Consider the following 11918-nt stretch of genomic DNA (forward strand, 5'->3'; position numbering starts at 1 on the left):
AGGCCCTGAGGTGCAGGTGCTGCATTGAGACCATAGAACAGATGAGAGGCCTCCTTTCTCCTTCTCCTTTTCCCACAAAACCCAGGAGCTAAGCCCAGGCAGCCCCTACTCACAGGAGGATGCCAGGACATCTGAGGATGCCCAGAGCAGCTCTCCCCTCACAGTTAAGACTGGCCTAGCAGCCCTGTGGGATGAGCTTAGGGACAACTGTGGCACCATCTCACAGACTGAGACACTGAGGCCCAGAGGCATGAATGTACCAGTCAGTCTACACACCGGGGACACACATCCCTGTTTTTGTTAGAGTTTAAAAACTCCTGGTCAAGAGACTAGAATGTCTGGCCTAGGTGGAAACCTAACATTCAGGTGGGGCCAAGTCGCTCACTCAGCCAAGGGACCTCCTGGGAAGGAGGGCTCACCTTAAGCTGTGCTAAAGAGATGGGCGGAATAACTATCCCTAATGAGATACTGTACTTATCCTCCCAGAATCCCAGCCTCCAGTGTAGTAGCTTAGGGCTAAGTCTGCCCATTTTTTTTAAATTATTCAGAAAAGTGTAACTTTTCCTTTTCTCCTTTCTGCCTCCTTTCTAAGCATTTCTCTTCAGGCTTCCCTTCCAACGCTTTAGACTCCCTACTCTTTCTGCCTGCTTGTCCGCCATGCATCTGACATCCACGCCAGCTTAAGTGACATGACCTTTTCCTTCTCTCCTCCAGTCTTGTCCTCTGGGCAGTTGCTGAGGTTTAGAGCTTGCCTGCCTTGGGGGTTTTGTTTTAAACTTTAATAAAATTGTCCTTGAGATTCTGTTTTGAATCCTTTCTTAAATTATTTTATTAACAAGACTAAGCACCTCTATGGGGCATCCTGATTTCCCCTGTACCATTTTGTCCTTGCCACATGGGTCTTCTCTTTGGACAACCAGTACACCCTTCCCTTATGCTCACCCCAACTCCACAGAACCTGGGAGGTCAGTCATCAGGACAAAGAACTTCTCCACCCTGGAAGTGTACCACTGTTTCCTGTTTCCTGTCCAAGTGCAGGGCACCCTGGGGTCTCCCTCCCCAGACACTCTCCCTTTCAATAGTTCCTTGGTTTGCCTTGCCCTGGATTCTTTCTCAGTGGATTCATTTTTCATTTCACTCTTTTGGGAGCAACAGCCCTTACAGAAAGAAAGGGTCTGGGCTTTGAGGACAAGCACAGCTCTGCCATTTCTACAGTGTGATTTTGGCCAACTCACCTCTCCTGCCGGTTCAACAGATGGAAAGAGGGAATATCTAAAATGCTTTATCTTAAAGTCCCAAACCTTTGGAGGACCTGAATGTGGCATCTCTGCCCTCCTCATGCCATACACTCCCTGGGTCCTCATGCCCTTTCTCCATGCCCTATACCCAGGGCAATTTCCAAGGCTAGCATGGTCCTGGCTCAGGCATGACCTATGCTGGGACAGATAAACACACACCCAATCCAGCTTCCAGCCTCAGACCCAGATGGGTGCCCTGGAGATGTTTCCTGGGGCCCTGATGGATGTCCCTAGTGGATCCTCTGTTTCATGAAGAGTTCAGAGTCTATTTTAAGGCAGATCTAACCGAATTGCCTTATGAGAATTTGGAACACTTAAGGCTGAACACACATACTCTCTCACTATCACAACTTATCTCTCGTTTTCTCACATTATATGTTACTGTAATGTTCTGTGCTCGCTAACACAGGCATACACACACACAGAGACAGAGAGAGAGAGAGAGAGAGAGAGAGAGAGAGAGAGAGAGAGAGAGAGAAAGGGAGAGAGCCCTTATCATTGCCCTTCCTATCTGCTCCATGTGGTGGTTTGAATGTAACTGGACCCCATAAGCTCATAGAGTGGCACTATTAGGAGGTGTGGTTTTGTTGGATTAGGTGTGGCCTTGTTGGAGGAAGTGTGTCACTGTGGGGGCGGGCTTTGAGATTTCCTATGCTCAATATACTGCCCAGTGTTTCAGTTGACTTCCTGTTGCCTTCTGATCAAGATGTAACCAGCACCATGACTGCCTGCACACTGCCATGCTGCCCACCATGATGATAATGGACTGAACCTCTGAAACTGTAAATGAGCCACCCCAATTAAATATTTTCTTTATAAGAGTTGTCGTGGTCATGGTGTCTCTTCACAGCACTAGAAACCCTAACTAGTTTGAATATAATTGGCCCCCATAAGCTCATAAAGAATGGCACTATTGGGAGGTGTGGCTTTTGTTGGAGTAGGTGTGGCCTTGTTGGAGGAAGTGTGTCATTGTGGGGGTGGGCTTTGAGGCCTCTTTTGCTCAAGCTTTGCTCAGTATGACCCTCAGACCATTTCCTGTTTGTTGCCTGCAAGATGTGGGACTCTCAGCTACTTCTCTAGCACTTCTCTAGTCTGTGTGCATGCTGTCATGCTCCCTGCCATGATGATAATGGACTGAACCTCTGAAACTGTAAGCCAGTCCCCCCATTAAATGTTCTCCTTAGAAGAGTTGCCATAGTCATGGTGTCCCTTCATAGCAATAGACTATGAATAGCAATACCCCAACTGAGACACTATCCATCATCTATCCATTCACCCATCTACTCATTCACCACACCCATCCATCAGCCCTCATCCATCCATCCATCCACTCATCTATCTATCCCATCTACTCATCCATGTCTCCTCATCCTATCCATCCATCCACTCACGTACCACACCCATCTGTCCACTCACCCATCATTGATTCATCCACCCATCTACCCATCAACCCAGCTATCTACCAGTCGACCTACCTGCCCGTCTACTCACCTACCCAGCATTTATTCATCTCTCTCTCTCTCTCTCTCTCTCTCTCTCTCTCTCTCTCCACCCACCCCACATTTAGAAGGCCCAGACCTCAGTTTCCTCAGCTCACAAGGCCAAAGGCACAGAAAAGGCATCACCAGTACATTGTGATCAGAGTGAGAAGCCCCAAACTGTAGGAGCCCAGTGTGAAAGGCTCGAATAAGGCTTCTAAGGGGAGCTACCTTGATCTGGTTCATGAAGCTTGAAGGTGAGTCTCAGGGACAAGGTTCTGGGCAAGGGAATTGTAAGGAGAGGAGCCCCTGTTTGCTGGATATTGCAGGAGAGACTGGCCAAGGACTGTGTGTTACAGCCTTAGCCAGGTGGGCTGAGGTGTTAGTGAGGGAGAGAGCTTCCTGCCTGTGTCTGGCTAAGCTCGTCTTGGATGGTCATACTGCCAGTGCCTATGATGCCATTCAGGTGGACTGGCTTGCCCATGGGCCCAGATCCTCTTAGGAAAGTCCTGTCCATGCCCCAGGCCTCACTGTTCTCCTTTACCTCACAGCAGGAAAACCTGGGCATAGCAAGTCCCCCATGCAGGAGTGGGCACCCACTCCCCAGACCATCATCCTGACACTTCTGTCAAGGCTCTGGGATCCTCTCCTCCATGCCTGGCCAGACTTTCCAGGTACCTCCAGCTTATGTGCTGGTCTCTATCTTCCTATGTCCTCCATTATAGGACAGGGAAACTTTCTTCAAGCTCACAGCCTCACCTGGCATTCAGGTGCCAGCTCAGCTCTCAGCCTTGCCTACATTATCTCCCCTTGAGCCATACAAGGGGCACCCTGGCATGGGAATGAGTCGGGTTCTTCAGGCCCCAGGGCGTGTCCTGCTGCTCTCTCTGCCTGGAACCTTTCCTGAAGGGCTGCTGGGAAGGCGCTCCCCACCACCACTTATGTGAGGGTGAGCCCTTTGGGAGGAGTTGGGGGAGATGCAGGAAGAGGCGAGCCTGGGAGGTTGAGGCATAGTTCAGATGAAGAACAGGACAGTGAAGGCATGGAGTATGGCTGAGCTGAGCTGTCTGAACAGGAACCACTTCTCCTCAGTGCCAGCATAATCAAAGACTCATGATGTCCAAAGATTTCCAAGGTCAGAGGGAGCCAGTAAGACCCTCCCAATCCAACCCAACAAACCCCCTCTAACTCACAGGGGCCTCTATTGCCATTCTATAGCCTCAACCTAGGTGAGGCTGGGCACACAGTCAGCTGAGACCTGGCCAGGTTTTCTCAGTAAAAATTCTGAGTTCCAGAGCAGCGTAAAGGGTGGTGAACTAATGCCTGCTTGTACCCCCACCCACCCACTACACTCCTGGGCTTTCCCATTTTTTTCCCATTTCTACCTCTGGCTATGTAGGCATGCATGACAAGATGTTGGAGGTTCCTGACTGTCTGACATTGGCATTCCCCATACTTGCCTATGTCTCTCCCCAAGTTCTCCCAGTCTTGAGTGTGAATCCACAGGGTTGTGTACAGTCTCAGTTCCCAGGACCCATAGGCTTGCCTCCAGACAGAGGCTCTAAGAGCCACAAAGGCAGGAGACCACTAAGCAGTCTGGATGACAAGCGGAAGGAAGGAAAAGGGTCACTAACCAACAGGCCCTGAAGCTGGACTGGCTGGAGCATCCTGTGGCATGTGCTGGCCTTGGAGCAGGAGATCCTAGTATCCAAGTCTCCTAAGGAGCACTGTGGCGGCATTGTGAGAGCATCACATCCACGTCGGTATCAGAGAGCATCATAGGGACATCATATCACCATATCTTGGGGAGCACCATACCTGTATCTCTTGGGCAGCATCAGGGAGCACCACCTCCCCAGTTCTTGGGGAACACCATATCTGCATCTCTTGTGGAGCACTGTAGAAACACTCCGTGAAACATGGTTCCATGCAGAGTGTCTTGAGATTGAGTTCCTTCACAAAGCAGTACCTGCTGTGGTTCTCAACTAGTGCTTAATAGGATCTGTCTAGGCTGGCCTGGAAGTCCCTCCTGAGAGCTGGGATTACAGGCATGGGTCAGCATATTTGGGAACATGTTTGCCCCCAGTAGTGGTGCTTGGTGCCAGTCTTACTCAGGAGTGTCCAGGAACCCCAGTCTTGCCTTAGATACTTAAGAGACAGTTGAGTACCTCCCTCTTACAAGGGCCGCAGTCAAGGTCCCCTGTGGTGATTTACAACGTACCCTAAAAAAATTTACCTGAAGATCAGAAGACAGAACAAACAGACTAGATTAAACATAGAGGCCAGGCAGTGACATACACCTTTAGTCCTAGCACTAGAGAGGCAGAGATCTGTCTGGATCTCTGTGAGTTCCAGTCTTGGAACTTGACTCAGTCTAGGAGAGAAACAGAGCTAGGCAGTGATGGTACATATCTTTAATCCCAGTATTTGGGAGTTACACACCTTTAATCCCAACACTTGAGATCTCATGCCTTTGCTTGGAAGCACACACGCCTTTAATCCCAGCACCGAGAATGATGGCTGGTGTATAAGGTATATAAGGCGTGAGGAGACAGGAACTAAGGCCCTTTCGGCTAAGGCTTTTCAGCTGACGAAGCCTTTTGGATGAGGACTCAAAGGCATTCAGTCAGAGGATTCATGGAGTTGGCGAGGTAAGATGTGGCAGTGGATTGTTCCTTTGTGTGATTTTTCAGGCAAATTTTATTAGCGTACACTATTTACCACCATAGTCCCCCTTTGGTGGGACTATGATGTCAGAGGGAACCCAGAAGGGAGGTGTTATGGCACCACAACTCTCTAGAGGGCACTGTGCCCAGTACACTGCACAGCTACCTCTCCTCAACTTGGTCTTAGTGTGCTACACCATGCTGTACAGCCTCCAACCATGCATGCTCAGCCTCCCCTTGCCTCTAGGTCTTCCCTAGAAGCACGGTCCCCCATCCTGCTAGGCATACCTGGCCTGCATCCCTCTACCTCCCCCATAGTTAGGGAACTGCCATCTAGTCTCTGACAATGTCTTCTTGTCTGTTGTTCAAGTGTCCGATCTGTCCCTGGCCTTCCTCAGTCTTTGAACATGACTCCAGTTAGAGCTGGGGGTGGGCAGTGCCTAGACTCCCTGACAGGTGCAGGGCTTCAGGCTGTTCCTTCCCTGGCCCTGCCCCCCGTTTCACCTCTTGAGAGTGTAGGCACAAACACCTGCCAAGTGTCTTCTGTGACAATACATTCCCTCGGTCAGCAAATATTTGCTGCCTGCGGTTCAGCCCACCTGCAGGCCACCCAGGATAGGAACAGAGGGAGAGTGACTGGGAGCCAGCAAGGAGAAGCTGGAGAGGAGGGCCCTCTCATCTTGGGGCTACATCACTAGAGGCATGGGGGCCAGAACCGTGAACGGGGTGTGCCTGGGAGTGCTGCCAGCTCTGGACGCCTTGGAACAACTGGAGCTTGTCTGGGGTGGGCAAAGGAAGGTGAGCTGAAGCATTCCTGGTGAAGTCTGGCTGACTGCTGCAGGCTGCTGATTCTATTTGAGATGACTTAGGTGATTCATAAAAACACTCAAAACCTTTCGTTGTGGACCATTTAGAGCATACACGGAACTGCAAAGAATAGCATAGGGATTATGCTATATACTAGGATTACATATGCTATATGTAGGATTACATATACTACTCCAGTGTCAATGTCCAAGAAATAGGTCGCTACGTCCTTTGCCAGCATGAATCCTTCACTTATGGCAACATTTTTAACCTCAGCATTGGTTTCTCTGGGGACCCTGATGCTTGTGAAAAGTAAGACTGAGACTGGTCTTTGGGGGCCCCTACACCGACACATCAGGGCTTATTCCACCTGGGCTGGCATTATGAGTCACCAAAAAGCAGGGAGTTCTAACTTCTTCCTTAGTTCAGCTCTGGTGAGAGAGCCTGCCCATGTATGTCTCCCTGTGAGGGAGGACAGTGAGCCCCATTTTACACATGACAAATGGAACTGTAGAGATGGCCTTTGAGGGCAAAGGTGGATTGGGAAGGTGCATCTAGTCCTAAGCCCCACCTCAGTCTTTACCAGTGCACACCAAAGAGAAAAACGGTCATTGTTTTGCTTGCCAAAGAGATGTTAGGAAGCTAGGTACCTAATTGTTGTCCTCGCCACTGTCTGTGGGGTCTGTACAGGACATGGTGTGGCACTCATCGGGCACTTGGAGACTTTGGGCACTGAACCACTCACTTCTGATGGAAGGCTGAGGCCAGGGATGGGCAGGGCTATCGGGAGTAGTTTTAGGTGGGTGTCCTTCTCAAGTAGCTCTAAGCTCTATGGAAAATTAGTGAATCGCCATCCCTGCCTGGCCCTACCACACTGGAAATGGCTTGAATTGGAACATCACAACCACTCTCTGCATTGATCATTCTGTCCCTGTCTGCAAGATGGGCTTGCTCCCCTGGTCATACTTAGCTAAGATTTAAATCCAGGAAGGTGGCCCCAAAGTTACCATGCTCACATCCACTTGTTTGTTGCCTGATTTGCAAGAGGCCTGGGAAAGGCTGCCCTTGACCTAGAGTCTCTCATTCCTCTCCAGCCACTAAAGAGCTTCAGACAGAATAATTCCTTCCTTGGAGAGATGTTAAGTATGTCTGTTTCCTCCTTATAAGGGCCCAGCAAACATACAATTCTGTCAAAGCTCACCTTATGGTACCAAAAGGTTTTTTTTGAGCTTACTTATACAGCGCTGGGGATCCCAAAGCAGACACCCTGGAAAGTCTACACCCAGCATGGCCCCATACATGGAACCCTCTCTGTTATGCATCCCAGCCTATGGACTGTAGCAAGCTGGCTCTTCAAGGCAAGCAAAGCTGATCTGATGAAGATGGAGACTGCTTTGCTCAGAGGACCACATTTTCACAACACTCCATTTCAGCAGGAGTGGGAGGCGGAGGGACTAAGCCTGTCACTGTCTCTCTGGCTTTGCTGAGATTCCCCTACATCCGGGGCCTGGGCCCCTGCCCAGGCCCATCTGGTGCAGGCGGGCCTCCTCTTTTCCTCCTGTCCACAGAGCCAACAGACTATAGCATCTACGGACCGTGATCCCTCCCAGCAGGAAGCATTTCAGTCATCCCTGCCAACACCCTAGAGCCTCAGTGCACTTGGTAGGTGGGCTGCCTGCCTCCCTGAGCCCCCCATATGAGCTGGGATGGTGGTGAAGGAGGCCTCAGACAGGGCCACAGGCTGGCACTCACGCTCAGCAGGCCTTCAGTGTTGCTGTGTGCCCTGGGCACATTACTAGGGTTCTCTGAGCTTCCCTGGCTTCACCTGGCCTTCAGCAGGTTCAAGAGCCAAGCTGTGCGGAGAGGCCTTATCCAACTGGGTGCTGAGCAGCGAGAGGGGCTTCTGTTAGTCTTTGCTCTCTCTCACGCCCCATTCCTCCCTCCCACCCTTTCCCACTGATCCCTGCTGTCACGTCACATTGACAAGGAATGCTTTTGGGTTTTTCAAGGGCCATTGCCCCCACTCGAGTGCTGGCTTTGTACACATCCCACACAGGGAGCTCAGACAGCCCCAGGCAGGCGGCCCCTGGGGACCTGTCTGCTCAGCCTATAAGGCAGAAAGTCAAGGAAATGCAGGGTAGAGAGGCTGTGGGCTGCAGGGAGGGCAGGGAAGGTGCAGCTCTGAAAATAGAGGTGGGTTTGAATTGCCCTAAAGCCCTGGGGTGTGGAAATGCCTGTAGGTCTTCAGGTTGTGTTCTGCACAAGGGCCAACTGGGAGGCCTGTGAATGTCCTGCATCCAGATCCTTTTGCCTCCCAGACCTCCCAGCCATTTCCTTGGGCCTGGATCCAGCAAATCGGGACCATGCATGGGGCAGAGTCACTGGGATGCTGACATGTGACACAGCTTTGTGTTGAGAGGCATGGCTGTGGATGTTGCAGATGGTTAAAGGCTGAGCTCTGCCACTCCCCAGCTGTGTGGTCTTGAGATAGTTCATTAACTTCTCTGAGCCTGTTTCCCAGCATTTAAACAAATAAAGGTATAAAACCGGCAGAGTGAAGCTCGTCGATCTGACGTGCATAGCTCATGTACTTTTTCCATACGTATATAGCCACGCACACCTCTCTAAAAGTTCCCTTGTGGAGCTTTGGTTTCTCCATCCAAAAAATGGGGGAGAAACGATAGCGTCACAGAGCACTGTAAAGGCAGAACAAGACGAGGCCTGTCACACACTGGGTCGGGTGTCCTGCGTGCAGCGTGTGCCCGGTCCAGAGAGGGCTGTTATTGCCCACTCAGGTTGGCTCGGCAAGTTCCTCCTCATTCTATTCCCCATGAGCCTCTACTTTGCCTCCAGAAAACTAAGCCCTCTCCAGGTCATAGTTCTGGCTTTACTGTGTGGCCCAAGAAAAGCTAACTCCCTTCTCGGACCAACGAAGACTGTATGTTTCGCTGGGCCATCCTAGGTTCTGTGTTTAAATGTTGTGGTCGGGGACCCTTCGTTGTTCCCACTCAGCCAGGGCCTTGGCCTGGGTCTCTGTGTGGGTTGTGTGCTTGCCTGTCAGATGGCCGGGATCGCCCCTGGGGTGCACCCTCAGAACCCTACATCTACATGAACTTACTCCACCCCAAACTGCACACCAGCATTTTTAGGGATCTCTTTACCTCCCTGATGGCTCCTGACTCATTTCACATTTGTCAGGAAGAAATTGGAGGCACTGGCCCTTCCTTCCCTGGAACGCTCCGGGGACACTCCCAGGTCAGAGGATAGTAGAGGTAAGAACAGAGAAAAGAATCAATCTTGAGACAAAGCTGCTCCGTTCCTCTGCCAGTACAGCTGATGCAGCTGAGAGCCACGCTACTGCCTTGAGTTGGCTAGAGATGGGAGGAGGAGCATTGCAGTCTGGGGCTGCGCAGGAAGGCTCTTCCCAGGAAAGCAGGAGGCGAGCACAGCCCCGGTCAAGGCCCCGGGACCTGGAATTATCGTATACTGGTCAGCCACGGTCTCACATTCCAGCCACCTACCTCTGGGCTGTCCCACCAGGAAGCCTGCAGTCTTATTGGTGTGTGGGCATGAGTGCCCCCTGCTGGGCAAGGATATGCCCTGAGGACAAAACATGGCCTGAAGACAGGCACCTGGTGAAGGTTGGCATCTGGGCACACATATATACTCATGTGCACATACAAAAAAAAATCAATAAATATAAAATATAATAAAAATACAAAGTTAAAAAGATAAACTTTGCTGGGCTGTGTGGTACACACCTTTAGTCTCAGTGCTTGGGAGGCAGAGGCAGGTGGATCTCTGTGAATTTGAGGCCAGCCTGGTTTACAGTGCGAGTGCCAAGACAGCCAGGGTTACACAGAGAAACCCTGTCTCAGAAAACAAAACAACAAACAAACAAAAAGGATAAACCTTTAAGAGAGAGCTTATGAGAGGTCTGTATTAGTTACTACGACAAATAGTAAATTGACAAAAGCGATTTATTTTGGCTCATGGTTTAGGAGTCGCCCATGATGATGGGGAGGGAGTTACAGCAGAAGTACGAAGCACATGGCACCTGCAGCCCAGGAATCAGAGTGACTGCTCAACTCATTTTCTCCTTTTTATTCAGTCTAGCTCTCCAGCCCATGGGTTGGGGCTGCCCTCATTAGGGTGGGTTTTCTACCCCCAGTTAAACCTTTCTGGAAACTTTAATAGACATACCAACAGGTGTGTTTTCGCGACGACTTTATATTCAGCCAAATTGACAGTGAAGTTAACCATCACAAGGTCATTACTGGCTTTTCTCTCTGGCTTCTCGTCTGGCCATGTGATCACTCTTTTCAAAAGTCCCCCACAGCATAGGTCATCCACCATGAAGTAGGTGATGTGTGTAGGAGGCTGTTTGGACTTTGGTCCTTCAAAACCGTGAGCTGAAGAACTCTCTTTTCTTGGTTAGTTACCCAGCCAGAGGTATTTCATGACAGTCATGGAAAGCTGAGTGATACCAAAGCTTCACTCTCTCTGTCATCTAGATTCCTCTTGTCTTTTAATCTGATGTGGTCCCAGTCTAGGGATTAGCATGTGGACATCCTTGGAGTAGGTCTCTTACTCCATCCACGTAACTCCTTCCTTGACGAGGACGGATAGACTCTGTGATCCCTGTTCATGATAAGAGTTGGTCAACATCATGGACTGGTAGTCCCAGGTGTTGTCTCTCTTTTCTTGCTCCTTCACCTTTGAACTGTTACAGTGACCCAGCAAGACCTGAAGAACTACATCTAGCTTTGAAAGAAGGGAATATAAATCAACCAGAGACTCATACTTAGGTAATCACAATCCTTTGGCTTGTTTCTGTTTGGGGGAGAAAAGATGGAAAGGTATTGTTTTACAAGTAAACAAAGGTGTACCTGTATTGGTGAAATTATTAAGGCCACTCCACGTAGTTAGAAGGGAGGTTTATTTTGTGGGGTAACTTACAAATGAAGGGGTAGGTCGCAGAGTCTGGCAAAGGTATAGGGTAGTCCGGCGGCGTTCTCTGGAGAACTCTGCTCGGTCCACCTCTAGCGTCCAAGAGAGCCACCTCCTCCTGCTCCTCGCTCTTCCGCTCCCTCCTCCGCCCCGCCTTGTGGGCGTGATCATTACTGAAGCCTCAATGGGGGTTGAAACTTCCAGGCCAATGCTGGGATGGCTACCCACTACATACCTGACTGTTAACCCGGCTGCACAGTGACCTTGTTCTGCTCATCCCCACACACTGATTCATTTATTTCAGGTCATGTGATCCTTAAACCTCGCTACCACAGCCAACAGTGAGACCTGAGCCTGGCTAATCAGCATCTTACCTTCCTAGCCACAGGGACTTGTTCAGGAAAGAACATGGAGCCCATCAGAAGCAGTGAGATTAAATATTTGAATACTCACAGAGACTATTGAGAAAGACTCTTTCGTTCAGTCATATAACCATGATGACCTTGAACTCTTGGTCCTCCTATCTTTTTGCTGGGATCACAGGTGTGCACCGCCACACCTAGACACATGAGCACATTTTTGTCACTCTGTGACAGTGGGAGCATTGATCACAAATGATGTCCTAACAGCAGTCTGAGGTTTGTAGAGATCTTCTATACTCTCCCCTCATTAATCCTCACCTAACACACAGGGAATAAGGAATCTCAGCACTGTTTCAC

Source organism: Onychomys torridus, chromosome 1 (genome assembly GCF_903995425.1).
Source record: "Onychomys torridus chromosome 1, mOncTor1.1, whole genome shotgun sequence".
NCBI classification, from domain to species: Eukaryota; Metazoa; Chordata; class Mammalia; order Rodentia; family Cricetidae; genus Onychomys; species Onychomys torridus.